At 46.1% G+C, this 23567-nt stretch overlaps 1 pseudogene; it reads left to right on the forward strand.

Annotated features, from left to right (window-relative positions):
* The first annotated feature begins 3774 nt into the window (after positions 1-3774).
* LOC114217554 (L-gulonolactone oxidase pseudogene) lies at positions 3775-5112 on the forward strand (annotated as a pseudogene).
* The last annotated feature ends 18455 nt before the right edge of the window (positions 5113-23567 follow it).

The raw sequence follows: 23567 nt of genomic DNA on the forward strand, positions 1-23567 counted from the left end.
AACAGATGAAGCCTTGTCCTACACAAGTGTGGACAGGTGGAAGGAAACCCACAAGGGATGGTGCAGTATCCATGAGCTAGTGAGAGTCCAGAAGCTGTTACCATCTGTAGGCTGATGGTAACACCCTTAGGACAGGTGACACAGCAAACATTGGAACTTGGAGAGAGCTCTGTGCTCTCATGGAGTCTCATAGCTACTGTCCACATTCTCACCTGTGTGGATGCCCCGCATTGGCTGAACCCAACTGACCAGACATCAGAGGGTAATTGCTGTATTCTGTACAGGTCCCCCTCCCAGGGCACAGGGTTGGGGAGGAAGGACGTAGAGCCCATCTGGAGAGCAGACAGAGAGATTGCAGCACAATCCTCTTTAGCTTTAATATTTCTGTTCCAAAACAACCCAAACTACAGTAAGCCTTCATTTACTGTATTGTTGTTCTCAGAAATTTATAAATAAGAAACACGGGGTATTGGTTGGATAGATAGGTGAAGGGTGGATGGTGAAGGAGTCTTTCACTGAGACAGTTCATTAAGTAGTAACTCAACCAGATTGCAAGACTGGTGAACACAGGGACTAGGCTGGGTTTGTTCACTGTCAAATCCTCGATGCATAGCGCTGTGCCTGGAACTTAGTATACCCCAAAAGTTTGTCCGAATGATATGATAGATGAAACATCAAGAACACCAAGCAACATAAAAGGTGCATCTGGGAGTCTTAGGACACAGGAGAATCCAAAGTGAGGGTCCGGCGCTAGCATATTGGACCTAGGAGAAGCAGGGGATGACAGAATTTGTTTTTCTGCCTCTAGTAGTTTTTGTTTAGGTCACAGCTTCTAGCACCAGCTAGGGAACAAAGGCCATCTCATGGTCTTGGGAGATAAAGAACAGTCTTGTTCTTAAACAATCTTTCCATCTTTTTCAGTCACTTAAAAGGACAACACTCTAACTCTGACAACCCAACTTCAGTTAATTCATCTATTCATTCAGTGAACATTTACTGAGTGCTTATTTTGTGCCTGGGAATCCAAAAATAAGACAGATACAGACTCAGCCCTCAAGGAGCTTAGTCTGATAGGAGCTATACAGGCCGTTAGGAAAGAATAGTGCTGGCTATACTTTACAGCTAGTGCTGGCTACCGGGAGTGCAGGGCACTATGGGAGAAATAGGGAGACACCCTGCACAGGCCGGAGGGCACAGCCTAGGTGCATTGAGTCCTGAAGCACTCTTCCACCTGTTTACTTTATCTCTGGCACTCTTACCCACCCCACCCCCAGCCCCCAATAAATAAGAGGGTAGTAAGTAAGTAAATGATGGGTAAAGCAAATTCCTGAGGTAACGCTTTGACTTGGACACATTCACACAAGTGCCATAAGCCAATCAGTGAGCGCAGGTGGAGGGGACAGCCCTTCCTCCACCTAGAGAAGAGGAGCAGGAGGTCAGGAGGGCACAACGTGGGCGTCTGGATTGGGGAAGAAGAGAGGACAGACAAGGGAAGCAGGGGGCCATCTAGACAAACCTCACTGACTTCAGAATTTGGGGTAGGGTCAGTACTATTTACCTCTAACTCTTTGCAAACAAGTGGAAAATATGTGAGGAGGTTGGTTGGTTTGCTTGCATTTGCACGGTTGTTTTTTAGCCTCTAGCAACTGTGATGTAGGGGCCCAGGCTCAAAAGTGTTGTTATGTCCCTGCATGATCCGTATTAACACCGATCCCCCTGATTTACAAAGGTGCATGGCTGGCTGCAAAACATGGACGATTCTTTTACAAAATCGCTTTATTCCCAGAGGTTTTGTTAATTGGGACATTTCTTGTCTTTAACTTGAGTATTATTACTAGCAGTAGGAAGAAAACATAAGTTGGGGGAGGAGGGGTGAAGCGGGGGGGCAGAAATAGAGTGTTGGTCAGAATCTAAGGGCTATGGTCTGTTAATTTATCTGTATCTATGCGTTTATATTTATATTTTAAAAAGCCTACTCAAGTTGTAAGAATTTGATTGAAATGCATTTTAATTCTTAGATAAATTTGAGAAACAGAAGTATTTTTTTTTTAAACTACTACCTCTCTCCATCTTATTTTTTAAAGGAGGAAAAAACTTCCAGCCCTGGAAAGTTAAGTGTGTGTGTGTGTGTGTGTGTGTGTGTGTGTGTGTGTGTGTGTGCGCGTGCGCGCCCGCGCACGCGTTGGTGCGCGTACATGCAGAGCTATCTTTCATTTTCTCTAAGAACTTTATTTCTGTTAGGGAGTAACTCTCCATTTAAGGTGTTGAGAGTTTTGATGTCCTTGCTTAAAAGAAGTTAGGCTGGAATCAACATCTGGTCGGAGGGCAGGTTATCTTACTTTCCATCTGCTGCAGTCTCCTCTGTCCAATCCTCTCAGCGTTCACCTCTGGAAACACTTTGAGTCTGGATCCTTAACTCTCCTGCTCATGCTTCCTCTCATATCTGCGTATTGATGATGGCTGGATTTTTACCTCCAACCCAACTATTTCCCACCATCTGCAGACCTGTTTCCTCTTACTGACTAGACATCTTTCCTGTGTGTTCCATGGGCATCTCAGACCCAACAGACTCAAACTGCTCACCTGAGAGTACTTGCTATTTTAGTGGGAACTGTGGCACCCAGGAGTCTCCCACTCACAGCCCATCCATTACCAATCCCTAGTCCATCCCCAAGTATCCTTCCTGTTCTCCTCCTCCCCTCCATTCCTAAGGCCAATGCTCTTCTGCAGGCTCTCCTCAGCTCCTTCTGGATTGTTAATTAATTATCTCTCTATCCCTCTTTGTCTTCTCAACCCATGCTTTCCTCTACCATCAGATATATGTTTATAATGTGCAACCTCCATGTCTGTTCCTTGTGTCAAATCATTCCAGAGTTTTCCATTTTCTAGCTCTTCATGTCAGTGGACAACCCATTTAAATAGTTTCATTCTCTTTGGTGGGTTTTCGTCCTATTATATGGCCTTGGCTCCCGAGGCTCTTTGCGTGTCAGTTCAAATGCCCCTTCCCAGAGCAGTTGGCTCTGACCTCCCAAACTAAAGTGGCCTACGCTTCAGTTCTTCAGATCATAATAAAATGATCTTTTGTTTTCCTTTTTTTCCTTAATTGTCTCTCTTCCCTCCATTAGAATGTAAGCATCATGACAGTATGGATTCATGTTATTTACAATCTATCCTCAGCACCTAAAATCATTCCTGGCATGCAGTAATTGCTCAAAAAGATCTTTTGGGTGGATGAATGAATATATAGTTGATGCTTGAACAGTGCAGGGTGTAGGGGCACTGACACCCCTCCCTCCCTCTCTACACAGTCACCCATGCACTTGAAACTTTCGACTCCCTAAAACCTTAGCTACTAATCACCAGGAGCCTTACTGATAACATAAATAGTCGATTAACACAAATTTTGTCTGTTCTGTGTATTATATACTGTATTCTTACAATAAAGTAAGCTAGAGAAAAGACAATGTTCAGAAAATAATAAGGAAGAAAATACATTTATAGTATACTGTACTGTACTTACTGAAAAAAATCTATGTGTAAGTGGACCCCTGTAGTTCAAACCCGTGTTGTTCTAGGGTCAACTATAAAATTGAATAAATTTGCTCCTATTAGAAATGCCGTGATAGGCCCCTTCGTGTGCGGTGGATACGGAGCCAGCCGTGAGCTCAGAGGTCGCCGTGCTGCCTGCTCCAGACCCTCGCTCCACTTCACCTCTGCACCCTGCCGCACAGTGCTCGGCTCCCAGAGGAAGCCACAGTCAACCGAGGCCACCGACCCACCACTGGAGCCATGGTCCATGGGTACAAAGGAGTCAAGTTCCAGAACTGGGCTAGTACCTATGGCTGTTGCCCAGAAATATACTATCAGCCCACATCCGTGGAGGAGGTCAGAGAGGTGCTGGCCCTGGCCAGGCAGCAGAACAAGCAGGTGAAGGTGGTGGGTGGTGGCCACTCGCCCTCCGACATCGCCTGCAAGGATGGTTTCATGATCCACATGGGCAAGATGAACCGGGTTCTCCAGGAGGACACAGAGAAGAAGCAGGTGACTGTGGAGGCTGGCATCCTCCTGGCTGACCTGCACCCACAGCTAGGCAAGCACGGCCTGGCCTTGTCCAACCTGGGCACTGTGTCAGACGTGACTGCAGGGGGTGTTATCGGGTCCGGAACGCACAACACAGGGATCAAACACGGCATCCTGGCCACCCAGGTGGTGGCGCTGACCCTGCTAATGGCCGACGGGACCATTCTTGAGTGTTCCAAGTCCAGCAACGCAGAGGTGTTCCAGGTGGTGCGGGTGAACCTGGGCTGCCTGGGAGTGATCCTCACCATCACCCTGCAGTGTGTGCCCCAGTTCCACTTGCAGGAGATCTCCTTCCCCTCAACCTTGGAAGAGGTTCTTAACAACCTGGACAGCCACCTGAAGAAATCGGAATATATTCGCTTCCTGTGGTTCCCACACAGCGAGAACGTCAGCGTCATCTACCAGGACCACACCAACAAGCCCCCCTCCTCTTCTGCCAACTGGTTTTGGGACTATGCCATCGGATTCTATTTACTGGAGTTCCTGCTCTAGATCAGGTCCTTCCTGCCAGGCCTCGTGGGCTGGATCAATCGCTGCTTCTTCTGGCTTCTGTTCACCAGGAAGAAGGAGAGCAGCAACCTCAGCTACAAGATCTTCAGCTACGAGTGCCGCTTCAAGCAGCACGTCCAGGACTGGGCCATCCCCAGAGAGAAAACCAAGGAGGCCTTGCTGGAACTGAAGGCCATGCGGGAGGCCCACCCCAAGATGGTGGCCCACTACCCCGTGGAGGTCCGCTTCACCCGCGGGGATGACATCCTGCTAAGCCCCTGCTTCCAGAGGGACAGCTGCTACATGAACATCATCATGTACAGGCCCTATGGCAAGGACGTGCCCCGACTGGACTACTGGCTGACCTACAAGACCATCATGAAGCAGGTCGGGGGCAGGCCCCACTGGGCCAAGGCCCACAACTGCACCTGGAAGGACTTCGAGAAAATGTACCCAGCCTTTTCGAAGTTCTGTGCCATCCGAGAGAAGCTGGACCCCACTGGGATGTTCCTGAATGCGTATCTGGAGAAGGTGTTCTACTGAAGCGGAGATGAGCCCACCCCATCTCAACCCTCAGGCCCGCCTCCAGTGAGGCTGAAGGCGCAACGTCCCATGGGCCTGGAGGGGGCAGACCTCTCTCTGCGGGCCCTCTGCTGCCGCCCCCACAGCGGCACCAACCCCCAGCCATGAGCCTGGATCTAAGCAGGGCTCCCCGCTTTCCTAATTTCTGTATCCTCACAACAACCCCACTCAAAGAGTGCCCAAGTCTCCATGGACATCATTTACATGCGGCAGTCCCTTTTCCTGAACCTACAATCACCACGTTCTGTTTTCCCAGAAAATAGAGAAACCCCAAAATGTTACGTTTGTTTAAGAGGTTTGGGACTCGGTCATTCACAGGTTCCGCCTTCGAGCTAGGGGTCTGTGACTCCCGGGCCCGTAATAATGTGTTTGGGCACAGTTGTCGTGTGTACTATGCTCTGCCTCCTTACACCCTTGAGGGTTTCTCAAATGCTCTTGCGCTGCCCTCTTCCAATTTCTGTCTGTCCACCTGACTTCATCACCTGACCTTCAAACATGTCTATTTCAGGGGATATGTGGGAAGTGGGCCTACTCCTTGCTGCCTTTTAAATAAAGACCAAGAATTATTCACTCAAAAAAAGAAAGAAAGAAAGAAAGAAAGAAAGAAAGAAAGAAAGAAAGAAAGAAATGCCGTGATAGATAGATAGATAGATAGATAGATAGATAGATAGATAGATAGATAGGTTGAGGGTAGTGTAAGTATCAGTGAAGAGTGGGAAAGGTTCAACTCTCAAACACACTTAAAGACCCCAGACACTGGGGCCTCTCCTCAGGTACGAGGGCAAGGCTCTCGTCACTAATGCTTATGACTTCCTGCTAATAAACAATAATGAGATATTTTATTGATAACACTAAACTTCCCAGTTCCTATTTACTCTTTGCAAATTTGTAATTCCAGGCCGTAGGGCTAATGCCCATCCTCGTGATAACTTGCTTTTCCTTTCTCTTTTTGTCTTGAGCCATCCTGGGGGCAGGGATCCAGGCTGGAGGATGTCTGGACCTGAATTCTGTAGGAAGTATGTTTGGTTTCCTCAGAGTAGCTTTGGTTGATTTTGTCTGAGATTGCAATATGATTAGGAAAAAATGGGGTGGCTAGGATCCTGAAACTACTCATGGAGCGAGGGAGGTCACAGGTGTCACCAAGTGGTCTCTCAGAGTCTGTTCCTCTTGTCAGGACAGTTATGGACTGTATATTCCCCTGGTTCAGGAGAGGGATGGGAGAACAGGGTAATGCTATGCCAACTAGAAGGAAGAATTACAAAAGGAGTCTAATACATCTGCTGCCAGTGACATTGATGATCATGGAAGGTAAACCATGGACTTGATTTCTCCAGAAATTACCAAACCCTGGTAGCACCTGATTCTACCGGGCTTTCATACGGTGGCAATCACACAAGTACCAGCTTGTCAGCAACATCAACGTCTTCGGTCTTCAAAGAATGACCAGTGACATGCTCCAAGGACCCTAAATGGTACATCGTGCTAGACTGGGAGCTCTGTGCCTCAGCTTTCTCCTCCTCCTTCTCCTCCTCCTCCTCCTCCTCCTGCACCTCCTCCTCCTCCTTCTCCTCCTCCTTCTCCTCCTTCTCCTCCTCCTCCTTCTCCTCCTCCTCCTCCTCCTCCTCCTCCTCCTCCTCCTCCTCCTCCTCCTCCTTCTCCTCCTCCTCCTTCTCCTCCTCCTCCTTCTCCTCCTCCTCCTTCTCTTTCTTCATTCTTTCCTTCTCCTTGTTTCAGTTCTCTTTTCTGCTCTTTCTGCCTCCTTTCCCTCTCCTCTCCTAACTTCTTTCTTTTTCTTCCCCCCTCTTCCTCCTCCTCCTCTTCCTGTCTGAAAACCATACACCACTCTCTAATACCCTTCAAGGTGCATGACAGGAAATGTCCAGTGGGTTAAGTGTTGGGCTTGATTGTGCTGTATATCAGCCAGGGTGGGATAGAAAACTTTTAAACTTTGGGCATCCAAAGACACTTAAAATCTAACAAATAGGTGCAAGCCCTCCAAACCCTGGCTAACAGTTTCATGATGCCATCTGATTTTATGCAATACCTTGGGAACCATAGACAACCTGCTGGCTGCCACGGGCATGTGCTGTGTGCAGATAGACTGCTAGGACTTCTTGAGCAGCTCCTCTGGAAAATCCCCGCATTCACAGGAGAAAGTATGGCTTTCGTTTTTCTTTTATAGATAATCAGAAAGGGGATTCAGAGGATTTAGTGTCTTTGCTTTTCCTCATTGTCTCTTTGTTATTAGTTTTCTCTTTCTTGTTTTTCTTCTAGTTTATTTGCTTTTCTTTCTGGAAATGTGTGTATTTTTTGCTTGGGTCGATTGACCCTGAGTTTTCCAAGCCATCTTTTTACCTGCTGGGTTACTTTTGCCTCAGACTTTTCTTCAAGTTCTTCTGTTGCTCTACCGCCACCAAATCTCAGGCTGAAATTGCTCTTTCACCTCCTGATGTATTTGCTGTTTTGCTTTTCCTTTTCTGTACAGGGCCTGAAAAAGCTGTGACTATGACATAATGGGGGATTTTGCTGCCAATTTAAATGACCTTAGTTAGCCCTTCTACCTTTTGCCTCACTTTTTTATCTGTGGAAGGAGGAAGTATATTAGTTTTGCTATTGTGCATAATATGTTACCACAGATTTGGTGGCTTAAAACAGCACACATTATCTCAGTTTCTGTGGGTCCGAAGTCTGAGCATGGCTTCCCTGGGTCCTCTGTGTTAGCTGGGGCTGTAGTCTCATCTCAAGGTCTGACTAGGGAAGAGTTCTTTTCAAGCTCTCCTGGTTGCTGGCAAGATTTAGTTCCTTTTAGTCTGTTGGACTAAGGGCCTGTTTCTTACTGGCTGTTGGCCAGAGGTACCCTCAGTTCCTTGCCACATGGGCCTTCTCATCGTGGCTCTTTGCTTTATCAAAGCCAGCAAGAGAGATTCTCCCAGCAAGGCTATGTAACATAATCACTGAAGTGACATCCTGTCACCATTCGCTCCGGGTAGGAAGGAAGTCACAGTGTTCCTGCATACTCAAGGAGAGGGTATTCCATAAATGCATGAACACCAGGAGATGGGGATAATCGGTGACCATATTAGAGTCTGTCCACACAACGAGGAATGCTTTTGAGGGGAAACACTTTGAGCTCCTTAGAAAAAAAGACTATAAAGGCTATATTCATATTGCTGTCATGCCTTAGAGTTGGCCTTTATAGATTATGGCTAACACCAAAATAATAATGTCTCTCTTTGTCTCCATGTCCTATAGACTAGTTTCATACTACTTGTTTTCCTTTTCTGTCATTAGAAATCTCATCAGCCTCTCTGGATGAGAAAGTCAGCAGGGAAAGATTGCTGTTGTTGATCTTGGTTTTAACTGGACTGACTCAGCCCTGTGGGCAGCTGAGAAGGGAAAAGTCTTTGCAAATGCTCTCTAGGTCTTTGTTAGAAATCCCTCCACTCAGAGGGAGCCAGGTATGGGGCAGACATGATAATCACAAGCAAGAAGCCAGGCTTATTTACAGCTGAGGCATTTAAGTAGATACAATTTATTACTTTTAAAAAATGTCTGCAAGCTTCATAGAAGTTTCTGCCCAGACCTTTGATTCCAGCTCTTCAAACAGATTGGCGGGGGGGGGGGGGGGGATCAAAAAGGGTGGCAGCACCTTTGGCATGATCCACAGTTGGTAAATCGTCTGCATTAATTAAGACTGAGGGATAATCCTACCTACCCTCCACCCCCCACAACACATACATAATAGGCTATCAGTAACACACTCATATAAATACAAAAGTTCTCCTTCACTTTGAGGGCGAATGATCTTTCATATGCTATCGTGTATGTATTAATAATAACTAATGTCCCTGACTTTAGAATCTCTTTAAAGTAATAACATACGAATTTGAATTGAGGAATGAGGCAAATCCTTCACTGTTTTCTTGGGGGTAGAGACGCCAGAAGAGAGTTGAGAAGGTGGGCACGATGAGGAGAAACCTGGGTGCCCAAACCCTGAGTCTCAAGCAGCGCCCGACCGGGCAGCTCTAGCGAGACTCGACTTCCCTCGAGGGGCGGGAGAGGCCTTGCGGGGAGCGGAGTAGTTAGAGGAGCGCTAAGCGCGCTCAAAGTCGGGGCTTTTCACTTCGGGAGGGGCGCTAGGACCCAGGCACCGGCCGGCCTCGGGACGTGCCTGGGGAGTGAAGGCTCTAAGAGGCTCAGGCTCCCGGCCAGAGTCCCTCGGAACGACCAGACCCTTCCCGTGGGCGCGAGGCGCGGGGCGCGGGGTGCGGGGTGCCGCAGCCGCGTGCCCGCCGCCGGCATGGAGCAGACGCGCTGCCTGCAGAGCGCCTGCCAGGTGAGCCCCTCGCGCAGGGTCCGCAAGTCCCACGGGCACCGCTCCCGGCCGCCGTCAGAGGCAGCCTCCTCCCCTGCTCCCCACAACCCCCGGTGCCGGGTCTCGGCTGCGGGCTGGGCGCGCTGGGTGCACGGGCACCAGGCCAGAGCTGTCCCCCACAGTCCCTCTTGGACACCCGCGCGGCTGAGGAGGGATGTACCCCCCCCCCCGACCCGCCCTGGTCTCTGCATGTCCTGCTGCCCCACTCCCTCCTTCCTTCCCAGGAGGAGAGCACCTCGAGTGTCCGGTGTAAACCGCCCGGCTTAGAATTCCGAATGATAACAATCGCCCACCAGCAGCTGCCGCGCCGCTCTCCCTGGCGTTACCCTGAGCGAGTGCCGCGATGGGCCAGGTCCGCCCGCTCCTGTTGCACCCCGAGCTTCTCACGCTTCTCTGCGCGGCCGCGGTGCCCCCCTTCCCGGGAAGCGAACCACCGCCAGCCCCAGCCAGGGGGGCGGGGGGCTGGGGGAAGCTAGGGTAGGCGTCCTGGGGCGGGAAGCCTCCGTGCCCTCCCTTCGGCGCCCCGGACTCCACGGTCCCGGGGATCCGCTCTCACCCGGGCGCGCGGCTCCGCGGCCGGCGCTCTCTGGGCACACAGACTGAGCGTGAGGTTTTAAACCACCCGCCTCCCGTGGGGGAGATGAAACGTGGGTGCGAAGGAGGCTCTCACACCTGGGGACATAGGAAAGTGCGGCTGAGAACAGTCTGCACTTCAGGGAGGGGCGCTTCGTCCGAGGGGGAAGCTGCACCCGCCAGCTGCCGCTCTGAACTTGGGGCGTTCTGCTGGGCGTCCGAGTGTCACCGGAGTGCACTTAGTTACCAGGATCAAGGAGTCGCGGTCCCTGGACTGTGGCGGAAGATGAGGCTTGGCTAGCGGTCTTAAGTCTGCACCAGGCTCCTCTCTACCCTCAAGACTAGCCCTGCTCATCCATTCTGCTTCCGGCTCAGTTTGACACCGTTTGCAGTCTCCAAGTTGCCAACCCCAGGAAAAAGCGTCGCTGAATAGTTGGAATGGGCGGGCGGCGAGCGGCGAGTTGCTGGGGCTGCACGACCACTGCAGTGCCACGGTGGGCATCTGCCCCCGGCAACGTTTGCCAGCTGCCAGGTCGGGCCCCGGAGGGGGCGGGGCGTGTGTGCTTACTCGGCCGGTAACAGACACATGTGTCAGGACCTGAAGTTACACACCTAGTACGAACCTAGAAGAGAAGCTTCCTCTAAACTGTGTTGGGAGACAGTCAACAAAAACATTTACGCCGGGCCGGGCCGGGCCGAGCCGGTGGGGATAGGTGCGAGGACCTTCCCTCTAGGATTTCATAATCCGCCGGCTGGCATTGCCAGTTCTGCTTGACTGCCCCTCTGACCTTGAATGAGGTATTTTAACTTTGCTCGGTTTTCCAAGAAGCAAAAACGGAAGAATGATAATCCAGCAGCAGTGGAAAGAGCATTCACTGGGAAGCCAGTCCTTGGGTTCCAGCCCTAGCTCTGTCACTGACCAGCTGTGAAACTTCTGGGCAAGCCACACAAAAGCTGGGACTCAGCTGCTACGAAAGGCTCCAAAAAGAACCTTTAATTCTGGGGTCCACTGTAGGAGCAATTTGCCAAGCTTAGATAGCCTACAAATGCTCCCTAGTCCTTTGCATCTGCATTATACTTGGTTCCACAGAGCATCCATGGACTGAAGAGATACTGGATCAGAATGGTGGGTGCATTGAATTTTAATCCCAGTTTGTTGATAGAGCCACACAAATCTTTCAGGCTTAAGGTCTGTGGAAATAAGACTGGTTGGTTGAGTTAATACTTAGAATGCACTGGGTAGGACCTCAAATAGAAAGGCCTGTTTAAGTTAGAGTGCGGTCACATAAAAAGTCCTTTCTGTGCATTTGAAAGATCCTTGCCATAAGTACAGTGTTAACAGAAATCAGAAGAGGAGAAGCCCCAAGCTGATCCCGCGGCAGAAGAGGCCAAGTGTGCTGCACATCTAGTGAGGGTACTTTAAGTTATCCCTGATAAACACTTTATTTACCTGGGAATGACTCCACTTTTATTAACTCCCCAGAAAAGCAGTTTATCGGTTTGGTAATGAAATAATGAAATTGTCTTTAGAAGCCACATTAAATATTAGAATACCTAACATTGCTAGAGTTTATTGGGATAAGCACTGCTTTAAAAAACATTGTCTTTTTATTTAATTTCAGGAAGGGAAATAAGCAGAATGATTTATTATGTTTTCTTACTAATTTTTTTTAAAGAGATAAAAAGCAGAAGTAAATGTAACACAGACTGCAAGAAACCTTGTTTCGTCTGGTTCCAGAGATGAGTATCATCATCATTACTATTATTATAATGGTGAATATCTACTAAGCACTTATTATGTGCCAAGCATCCTTCTAAGCACCTTATGTACATAGTCTAATGTAATCCTATCAACACCTTCTGAAGGAAGTGCTTTTATTTCTTTCAGTTTTATAGGTGTGAGAGCTGAAAGTTCTGGCCTGAGGTCACACAGCTGGTATCTAGTAGAGTTGGATCACCTGCTTGGGTTTATTTACAATGATTCAGGCAATGCAAGAGAGGGTTGGGAGGACAAAAAGTGTCTGCCAGATGTCAGGTATTTGATACACCTTAGTGCATGGAGATTAAGAAATCTTTCATGAGTGCTAATTTACTTTTCTTTTTCTACTTTTTATCAGTATGCTTCTATAATGTGACTTGGGTATCTTTTCATCTGGACAAAAAAGTTGAACTCTTTTTTTAGCTATGTAGATTTGAGTGCAGATTGATGAACCATAATTTATTTAACCAATTCCCTTTAAGTGGGCACTTAGATTATTTCTGAATTTTCACAATCACATATAGTGCTAGCATAATGTATCTTCTTATTTATATATTTCTGCGCATCTGTTCAGCTATTTCTGGTCGATAAATCCTAAGGGTCGAGTTGCTAGATGAAAGAGCATGGTTACCATTTGGTATGTACTTTTTAATAGATATTGCCAGCTTGCCGTCACAAAAAGAAATATAATTTTTGGTTTGGAGTCCAGTTCCTCCACTAACATGTTTCTGGGCTTTTGGCAAACCAGGAATCTGAATGGGTCTCACGTGTATCATTTGTAAATTAGAGGTGGCAGAACTTGTTGGTCCTAAGGTTGTTTCTGCAAATATGTACAATGAGAGAGTGAACAAATGAAATTGTTCATATGTGAGCATTTTTACCTGCAAAAAACAGAAATTTAGTATGGTTTTGCCTAATGGCACATGAAGTCCTGAAATAGGTTTTTGGTAGTTCGTCTTTTCTAAGGTAGATTTGTGTGTGAGGTCAGGCTAGGCTATGCTGCAGTCACAAATTAACCCTGAAAACTTGGTGGCTTTAAAAAAAAAAGTTTATTTATTTCTCATATTATATGTTCCAAGCAGGTTAACAGAGTTCCCTGTTCCACACAGTCACTGAGGGAAGCCAGGCTGACAGGAGTTCTGCCATCTTGTAACTGCATTATCTAGAACATACTCTCTCCCTGGTCCCATGGCAGTTTGGAGGAGGAGGAGAGAAAGACTGTGGGTAATTAACACCTGCCCTTAAATGCCTCAGCACAGGGATGAAGCGTATTTCTTTTATTTATGGTCCTTTGGTCACAACTAGTCACAAGGACCTCACCCCAATGCAGGGAGGGTAGAAAATGTTGTTTTTCTATGTCCAGAAAGAGGAAATGGAATGGTAAATACATAGCATTGTGTATTAGTTTGCTAGGGCTTTCATGACAAAGTACCACAGGTTGGGGGCCTTAAACAGCAGAAATTTATTTTCTTTCAGTTCTGGAGGCGAGAAGTCCTAGATCAAGATGTCAGCAGGGTTGATTTCTTCTGAGGGTCTCTCTCCTTGGCTTGTAGATGACCACCAGAGGGGAGGAAACATTAATTTTCCCTCTATCCTTCTAGGTTCTTGGCTGAGATCCTGCCCCCTGAAATAAAAAACAGATCTACAGCTGAAAAAGAAATTTTAATTACGTACACGTACTTAGGCACATCCGGGAGTCCCACAAAGATAATGAGACCTGTCAAAAGGCGGTCGCCTTTTGATTGATTGCAGCTTATATATCATCCTGAGCTAAGGAGAGGGAAAGGAGTCTGGGGTTTCCAGGGGGAAAAGGCAATTCAAGGGAAGGTGAGAAAAGTGAATGTTTGGTAAACAAAGGTTGCCCTGCCCTGAAGATAAGTCTTTCAGGGGAAAGTTATCTCTGGTAATAGCTCCCTTCCTGGTACAAGATCCTTTTCTAATGTAAATTTCCCTCACAAAAGGTAACTGCTATCCTGTTTTCAGAGCTTCTTTTGTCTGCAGTTCCTTAAAAAATAATCAGCTCAGAATAATCCTTATGCTAAAGAGGCATATTTTGGGGTAGCACATTCTTCTCCCCTTCACCATCTTTTCCCTGCATCTTCACATGATCTTCTCTCTGTGTGTCTGTGTTATAATCTCTTAAAAATTTTTTTTCGTTTAAGATTTTATTTATTTTTCAACAGAGAGAGAGGGAACACAAGCAGGGGGAGTGGAAGAGGGAGAAGCAGGCTTCCCGCCTCCAAGCAGGGAGCCCGATGTAGGGCTCGATCCCAGGACCCTGGGATCATGACCTGAGCTGAAGGCAGACGCTTAACGACTGAGCCACCCAGGTGCCCCCCCAAAATTTTTTTAAAGATTTATTTATTTGAGGGAGAGAGAGCCCTCGCGAGAGCAGGCGCATGCGTGCAGGGAAGGGGCAGAGGGAGAAGGAGAGAGAGAATCTTAAGCAGACTCCCACTGAGCGCAGAGCCCGACCCGGGGCTTCATCTCATGACCCTGAGCCGAAATAAAAAGTTCGATGCTTAACTGACTGAGCCACCCAGGCACCCCGCTAATCTCTTTTTATAAAGGCACCGGTCCTTCTGGGTTGGGATCTATCCTAAGGAGCTCGATGAATGTTACTGACCTCTTTAAAGGCCCTATCCAAGTACGGTTACATTCCGAGGTGGGGGAGGGGCGCTAGGAATTCAACCTATGAGTTTGGGGGGATACAATTCAGCCCATAAACCATTGTCTCTGTCACTATGTGGTCCATACTGAGGTGTAGTCACCCTGTTTTTATTTGAGGAGGCCGGGGTGTTTCCGAAGCCACATCGCAGAGCCATCTCTCCACATCTCATCCTCACCTCCTGACCAAAGAAAGTGTGGTTTTTTTGAATTCCCTGGGTGTTGTTTTCAAGTGGCCCAACGTCACTACTTGCATCAAGTAACCTGTACTAGTGGCGGTGGATTTAAGGAGAGACAGTGACTGCAGGTGAGGCGATGAGCCTGGGGACTAAAAGCGTGAATCCTGAAGCAGGCGGCCTGAGCTCTAATCCCAGCCCTGCCCCATACCAGCAATGTTTCCTCATCTGTAAAATGGGAAGAATAGCACTTACAGGGTTAGGGTGCCAATTAAATGAGCTAATATATGTAGAGTGCTTGGCATATACCAGGGGATCAAAGTGATGACCTTACTGTTTGCAACTTCAGAAGCTCCTGGAGCTGTCCAGGCACAGTGTGCCGTGTCCCAGACTGCATCCTAGGGGCACAGACAACCCAGAGGCTCTGTGGCTTGAGCTCCCAGGGCTTCCAGGTGGCCCGGGAGGCATGTGTGCCTTTGGAGGAAAGTAATCACGTGACCACTTGAAAACGCCCAATAGCGCGCACACATTTAGGTCATAGGTTCACGGTTAGATCTGTGAGTCCAAAGGGAACACAAGAGACCATTCCCTTAAATAGCCCTTTAAATTATTCTCCCCATTCCAGGTGAGCAGCTAGGGTTGGCAGTTAAAGCAGTATGTAAAAGCAGCACTTCAGTTTTTCTGAGATATTCCCTGTCCCCTTCTAATTGCTCCTAGAATCAGGGTGTATTTTTCAGTCAGAGGGCCTGAGAGCTAGGCCTGGAAGGACAGCTGCCGACTTTCCTTCTGACAGCATCTTTCCCTTGGAAACATAAGGAGTTAAGATAAGTGCAGACTGCTCTACACCTGGGGTAGATGATCTGTCTTGATTACTGGGAAACTCTAGATTTCTGGGCCTGCACCAGGAGCAGGAGAGCTTGGAGCTGTCACGTGACCCTGGGCCTGCAGTACTGGAGCAAGAGACAGGCCAGTGGGTGGGTGGCTTTTCTGGGTCAAGGGGAGCCATGCACCTCATCCCTAGCCACCGTGTGCATCCCCCATGTGGTGCAGTGAGGCCAAGACTCTGCATCCTGGGTAGTTGACGGCCTTCCCATGAGATAGCAGACACAGTCGTATTGTCTTGCCCGTTGTGTTTCCTACTCTAAAGGCAAGTAAAGGCAGTGTTGGATTAAAGCCAAGAGTGTGTTGCTTACCAGTCTGAATCTGTGATCACCATTTCCGGGGGGTGGGGGTGGGGAGGATGCAGCACCTCATAAATTACTGTCAGCCAGGCAGTAGTTGTGAAAGTACTTATCATCCCCTGGGGGATGTATTTACTCAGTTTTAACTTCTGATATTTTCAACTTTTCAGTTGAGGTGGGTGCATTGCTGTCAATCCATGGGGTTGAGTTTAATTGCTGATTAAGATGACTTCAAAAAGATTACACTGTGATTCAGCACTGAAACAAAAAAGTTACTGTTTACACAGTTACACAGAGAGTCAAGGAAATAGAGAATGGGGCATAAATTTGATATTGATAGAGCAAATATTTGTCATTGAAGGATGATGCAATTTCAGCTTTGTTTTGTTCATTTTCACAAAGTAGCAGCCAAGGGTGTTCAATAAAGAAAAGATACCCACAAGTACATAAAGCTAGATTTATGCTTTGTTATTGAGATGCGTGCAGAAGGATTACCTATCACATGTCAAGTAACTAAACTAAAGGCAGGAGAAATAGCCTAATTCATCGATATAGATGAAAAAATTCAAAGCTGTAAGAGGCTAGTGGGACCAATTTGGGCATCTTATAGGACTGGCATTAGACCATTATGTCATAGTTTAATGGGCAGCATGTTTTTCTTAGTGGTACACGAAGTGATGGTGTTTGTATAGTCAGTGGTGTCTTAGTTTGGTGAAATGTGGCAGAAGCGGCAAGGAAGAGACTGAAACCTAAGTCCCTTGCCTGCGAAAGGTGGACATCCCTGACACAGGTGTTATCTGATCCCAGCGTCCAGATTGGTGACATAGGTCACTTGCATGACCCAGAGTGTGCATGCCTCCTTAGGAGTGAGGAGGCTAGGGTGCAAAATTTAAGGAGGCGCCCAAGTGCAGGGTCAGCATGTGAGTGTGAGAACCTCCTTAAGTGTTGTGGCCTGGGGTCCCCTGAGTGGCTCAGTTGGTTAAGCATCTGCCTTCAGCCAGGTCATGATCCCGGGGTCCTGGGATCGAACCCCGAGTTGGGCTCCCTGCTCAGCAGGGAGCCTGCTTCCCCCTTCCCTCTGCCCCTGCTTGTTCTCTCTCACTCTCTATCTCAAATAAATAAAAATAAAAATAAATCTTAAAAAAAATGTGGCTTACCTGATTTGCTTGGCTTACCATAGTCCCAGCCCTGGTTTTGATCTTTGAGTCAGTTTCTAAATGACTAAGAAAATTAAACTGAGATGTAAGTGGATGAAAATGCAATCATCTAACACACATGGCCAGCCAGTGTCCTCCAGTGTAAATATTACTCTTCCTGGATGAGATCTATGGAGAATGTTACTAAGAAAGCAGTTGGGACATTGTGAGGAAAGTGACCTAATAAGTGTATTAATACACTGCATGCATTCTTTACAATAGTACCTTTGTACAATTAGTCATGACTGATTAAATAATAGGAAAACATGATTTCTCTAGGTTTTTAGAATCTGTTTTCTAGTTCCTTTTAGTGATTTTTAAAAGAAAATTCAAGACCATCTTCCTTGCAAAGGACTGGAATATAAAGAGGAAAATAAATTCCTCAGGTAGCTTTCATTAAATCCCCTCTGTTTTGAAATCAGCACAGAAGGTCCTCTTTGGAAGGTTGAGGAGTTCTAGATCCTGTCCTGGCTGGTGATGGAATGATATTCACAAGACTGAGATACAAAATACTTTTTTAAAAAAAGATTTTATTTATTTGACAGAGAGAGACACAACGAGAGAGGGAACACAAGCAGGGGGAGTCGGAGAGGGAGAAGCAGGCTTCCCGCGGAGCAGGGAGCCCGATGCAGGGCTCGATCCCAGGACCCTGGGACCATGACCTGAGCCGAAGGCAGACACTTAACGACTGGGCCACCCAGGTGCCCTGAAATACAAAATATTGACAAAGGGTTTACTATGAGCATCTTTGTCAAAGGGCCCATTGGACATCATTTTTGCCTGAAGAGCATCATTCTGTAATACCCGTTTTCACGTTTCAAAGAGGAAGAACTTAGTTTTACCCCAGGATAGCATTTTCAAAGGGACAGTGGCCACTGAAGTATTTTCACCATCTGTGAGCAGGCTTTTCTGTTTAAGGAAGGGCATTTCACATCTTTTAATATGGCATGCACTGGAGTTCTCAACGTGCTGTCACTCGTTGTGGGAATAAATTCTGTCCGAAAGGCTGTAGCTCACCCGCTGGTCTCTGCAGCGGCGGAAAAGATCCTGTGGCTTCAGGAACTTTGCAAGAGGAAAATAAGCAAGAAGATGGGAGAAGATGGTGGAAGGAGTAGAGGGGGAAGGCTGCTTGGAGGAAGGCTAAAGCGCTGTTTCCCAATCCCAGCACACAGAGGGCAATGGCAATGTTGTCTGAGATACTGGAGTCAGTGGGCGAGACTGGGGTTGCTCAAGGCCCTGCATGGGTGGACTGAGGGCCGAGAGAATCAATATCTTGTCATTCTGTAGCAGTTTGGCCAGTCCACTGGTGGAGAGTGTAGCTCTCAGGAGGAAGGGGGAAGGAGCAGAGCTCAGAGCCACTGCATCATGGGCCCCTGCTTGCTTCTCCTACCTAGATGGCCTCTAACCCTGGCCCAGGTGTAGCTGGCCTTCCTGATCCTTCCCTAAGCCCCATGTTTAGGGGCACAGGCTTGGTCGGCTGGCCTTTTCTCTGTCTGCCCATGCAGGGTTGGGAGGTCAGTAAGAGCTGTGAGCAGCAGAGGAGGATGAGCACTGTGAGGCTGGTCACCTCTTCCCTGTAACTTCTCATCTGTAGAAGGAGCAGGTTTCCATTGTTTATGCAACAAGTAACTACTGAGCACCCAGCACGTGCCAGACCAAGTTTTCTCTCCTTACTTTCTGGTGTGGGGAGAAGGTGAAGAATGAAAATTAGAGAGAAAGAAGGTCAGCTGGCCATATGCGCCAGGGAGAGAGAGCGCTAGGGAGAAACTAGGGAAAGATAGGGAGAAAGATAAAGCAGGAGGAGGCGGTAAGGACTTCCTGGAATGGGTTGGGGAATGTTTCTTTACTAAATCCGGGAGTCAGAGAAAGCCTCCCTGAGAAAGGGAGGCCTGAAGGAAGTTGGGAATGACCCATGTGGCTGGTTGGAAAGCACATTCCAAGCAGGAGGAATAGCAGATGCATAGGCCCCACATGTCCAGAAGTTCAAGGTGCAGCAGGGAGGCCAGTGTGGCAAGGAGGGCATGAGCAAGGGGAGGGCAGTAGCGATGGTTGTCAGGGAGGTCACGGAGGCCTGACAGCTGAGGGCCTTGCCGTCTGCTATAAAGACCTAGCGAGATGGGAGTGATGGAATGTGACTTCAGGTGTGGGTGGGTCACCCGTGTGGCTGCCGCACTAAGAGCCCGAGGGGAGTCAGGAGGAAGCTAGGGCATCTGCTAGGAGGCATCACAGTAATCCAGGTGGGAGATGTGGTGGCTGAGACCAACCTGATAGCAGTGAAGATGGTGAATGATGGTCAGATTCTGATTTAAGTTTTAAATGGAATTAACAGGATTTGCAGACAGGTGGGGTAGGATAACTTGAGGGTATCTCTCAGACTCCTTGCAGCACTAACATGGGGTCAGTTTTTGTTATCAGGCTTTGGTCCTTGCCACCTGGCCCCTGACCTTTTGTACCCTAATGAATTCTTCATGAATCAACTCTGATGATCGGGGCTGATATCGGGAGCGACCACAGCCTGGCTTAGTTCTTGCCCCTTGGTTTTCCTAGAAGAGAAACCTTTCAAGGGAGATACAAGGCCAGGCACTGACTGTGACAGCTCTTCTCAATAAGCCAAGGTCAGAATAAAGGCTCACCTCCCCTTAGAAGCCTTTCTTTATAACCAGATTTGAATTCCCCTAAGATAGCTTTAAAGGAGAAGGGTGGGTCATAGTTTGGCAGCTAAAAATTATTGCTCTTGATAACTGAACCATAATCAGTAGAAAGATGAGAACTAATGGAATCATCGGTTGCAGAAATTCATCTAATAAATGAGATGGTGGAGAAAAAAAGAGAGAGAAGCCCACAATCCATGGTTTTGGTGCCAGTGCCAAGTGAGGCTCAACCAAAAGCCAAGAGAAAGCAATTCTTTCACTAATATCAGATCTGACACACAACTGGGATGTGACCGAGATGTTGCTATGATCTTCCTCCTCTTGCTTGGCCCCAAAAATGTCTGTCTGGTTTCAGTGGTTGCTCTTACAGGCCTAAAAGTTGTGTTCCCATCATCATTCGGGGTCTATCATGTAAACCAGCTATCCGATTTGTTGGCTACCTGTTGGTGAAGACCTTATATGGAATTATAACAACTGCTGATCTCTCTATATATATTCTAGAAAAGTTTCAGTGGGCTAAAGATATAATAGGCCCAAGAATAAGATGATTAGTAAGGAATGACCAGTTCATTAGTGTCTTGGGCTTGATGCTCAGGTGTGTTGTTCTGCTCAGGCTGCCATAACAAAATATCACAGGCTGGGTGGCTGAAACACAGATATTTATTTTCTCACAGTTCTGAAAGCTAGAAGCCCAAGATCAAGGTAGCTTTAGGATTGGTTTCTGTGAGACCTCTTTTCATGGCTTGTGGATGACTGCCTTCTCACTGTGTCCTCACATGGTGTCTTCGCTGTGTGTTCATGGAGAACTCAATGGTATCTTCCTCTTTTTTATGAAAACACCGGTCCTATTGGCCCTTACGGCCACATTTAACCTTAATTACCTCCCTAAGCGTCTTATCTCCAAATACAGTTACATTGGAGGTTAAGGCATCAACCTAAGAATTTTGGAGGACACATTTCAGTTCATAACATCAGGCAAATGCTGCAAATTAAAACAAAACAAAACAAAACAAAACCTGTATTGAGATATTGTTTATATACAATAAAATATACACCTTAAATTTTTTTTTAATTTTAATTCCAATGTGGTTAACATACAGTATTATATTACTTTCAGGTGTACAACATAGTGATTTAATAATTCCACACATCACCCAGTACTCATCACAAGTGCCCTCCTTAATCCCCATCACCTATTTACCCATCCATCCCCCCACCCCCATCCCCTCTGATAACCATCAGTGTGTTCTCTGTAGTTAAGAGTCTGTTTCTTGGTTTGTCTCTTTCTCTTTTTTCCTTTGCTCATTTGTTTTGTTTTTTAAATTCCACATATGAGTGAAATCGTATGGTATTTGTCTTTCTCCGACTTATTTCACTTAGTATTATACTCTCTATCTCCATCCATGTCATTGCAAATGGCAAGATTTTATTCTTTTTATAGCTGAATAATATGCCATTATACACACACACACACACACACACACACACACACACACACCGCATCTTCTTTACCCATTGATCAGTGGATGGACACTTGGGCTGCTTCCATAATTTGGCTGTTGTAAATAATGCTGCTATAAACAAAGGGGTGCATTTATCACTTTGAATTAGTGTTTTTGTATCCTTTTGGTAAATACCTAGTAGTGCAATTGCTGGATCATAGGGTAGTTTTATTTTTAACTTTTTGAGGAACCTCCATATAGTTTTTCACAATGGCTGCACCAATTTGCATTCCAATCAACGGTACAAGAGGGTTCCTTTTTCTCTACATCCTCACCAACACTTGTTGCTTTTTATGGTGTTGATTTTAGCCATTCTAACAGGTGTGAGTTGATATCTCATTGTAGCTTTGATTCGTATTTCCCTGATGATGAGTGATGTTGAGCATCTTTTCATGTGTCTTTTGGCCATCTGGATGTCTTCTTTGGAGAAATGTCTGTTCATGTCTCTGCCCATTTTAATTGGATTATTTGGATTTTTAGGTGTTGAGTTTTATAACTTCTTAATGTATTCTGGTTACTAACCCTTTATCAGATACGCCATTTGCAAATATCTTCACCTATTCAGTAGTTTGCCTTTTAGTTTTGTTGATTCTTTCCTTTGTTGCGCAGAAGCTTTTTATTTTGATATAGTCCCAATAGTTTATTTTGCTTCTATTTCCCTTGCCTCAGGAGACCTATCTAGAGAAAAGTTGCTACTGCCAATTTCAGAGAAATTACTGCTTGTGCTCTTTTCTAGGATTTTTATGGTTTCAGGTCTCACACTTAGGTTTTTAATCCATTTTGAATTTATTTTGGTGTATGGTGTAAGAAAATGGTTCAGTTTTCCCAACGCCATTTGTTGAAGAGATTGCCTCTTTCCCATTGCATAGTCTTGCACCTTTGTTGGAGAAGAATTGACCATATAATCATGGGTTTATTTCTGGGCTCTGTATTCTGTTCTATTGATATGTACGTCTATTTTTGTGCCACTACCATACTGTTTTGATTACTACAGCTTTGTAGTATAATTTGAAATCTGGAATTGTGATACTTCTAGCTTTGTTTTTCTTTTTCAAGGTTGCCTTGGCTATTCAGGTTCTTTTGTGCTTCCATCATATTTTAGGACTGTTTGTTCTAGTTCTGTGAAAAATGCTGTTGGTATTTTGATGGGGATTGCATTAAATGTGTGGACTGCTTTGGGTAGTAAGGACATTTTAACCATATTTGTTCTTCCAATCCATAAGCATGGAATATTTTTCTATTTATTTGTGTCATCTTCCATTTCTGTCATTAGTTTTATATTTTTCAGAGTACAGATCTTTCACCTCTTTGGTTAAGTTTATTCTTAGTTATTTTATTATTTTTGGTACAATTATAAATGGGATTGTTTTCTTAATTTCTCTTTCTGCTGCTTCATTGTTAGTGGAAAATATACACCTTTAAAGTGTGCATTTTGACAAAGTGTATAATCACATATGTCCATGTATTCACTAACACAGTCTAGGTATAGAACAGTTCTAGCACCCTGTCCCTTGTGCTCCTTCCCAGTTAATTCTCAGCCCCTACCATAGTCCCTAAGTAGCCACTAACCTTTTTATTCCAGTAGACTGGATTTATCTTTTTTAGAGTTTCATATCAGTGAAATCATACATGTAGGCTTTTTTTGTCTGTCTTCTTCCCCCTAGTTAAATGATTTTGAGATTTCCCTCTCTTGCTTTTTGTATTAGAAGTTTGTCACATTTTATCATTGAGTAGTATTCCATTTTATGGATGTATCACAATGTATTTATTCACCTGCTAGTAAACATTTGGCTTGTTTCCAGTTTTTACCTGTTATTTAAAAAGCTGCTATGGACAAATTTTGGGGGCATGTGTTTTCATTTCTCCGGGGTGAATGTCTAGAATGAAATTTCATGGTTGTATGGTAAGTATATGTTTAATAAGAAATTGTCAGCTGTTTTCCAGAAGTGATTGTACTAATTTACATTTCCATCAGCAATGTGGAAAGTTCCAGCTGCTCAACATCCTTGTTAACTAACCTGACACAGTCTGTATTTTGCATTTTAGCCATTTTAGTGGATGTATAGTGGTATCTCATTGTGGTTTTATTTGTAATTCACTGACGACTAATGATGGTATGCATTTTTTAATGTGCTTTCTAATCATTCTAGTGTCTTATATTGTGAAGCATCTATTCCAAAATTTTGACCCAGTTTTATTATTTATTTATTTATTTTAAAGATTTTATTTATTTATTTGACAGAGAGAGACACAGAGCTAGAGGGAACACAAGCAGGGGGAGTGGGAGAGGGAAGAAGCAGGCTTCCCGCGGAGCAGGGAGCCCGATGCGGGGCTCG

This window comes from Eumetopias jubatus, unplaced genomic scaffold (assembly GCF_037043125.1).
Source record: "Eumetopias jubatus isolate StellerSeaLion01/CBP00866 unplaced genomic scaffold, mEumJub1_p1.0 scaffold_5, whole genome shotgun sequence".
Classification (NCBI taxonomy): domain Eukaryota; kingdom Metazoa; phylum Chordata; class Mammalia; order Carnivora; family Otariidae; genus Eumetopias; species Eumetopias jubatus.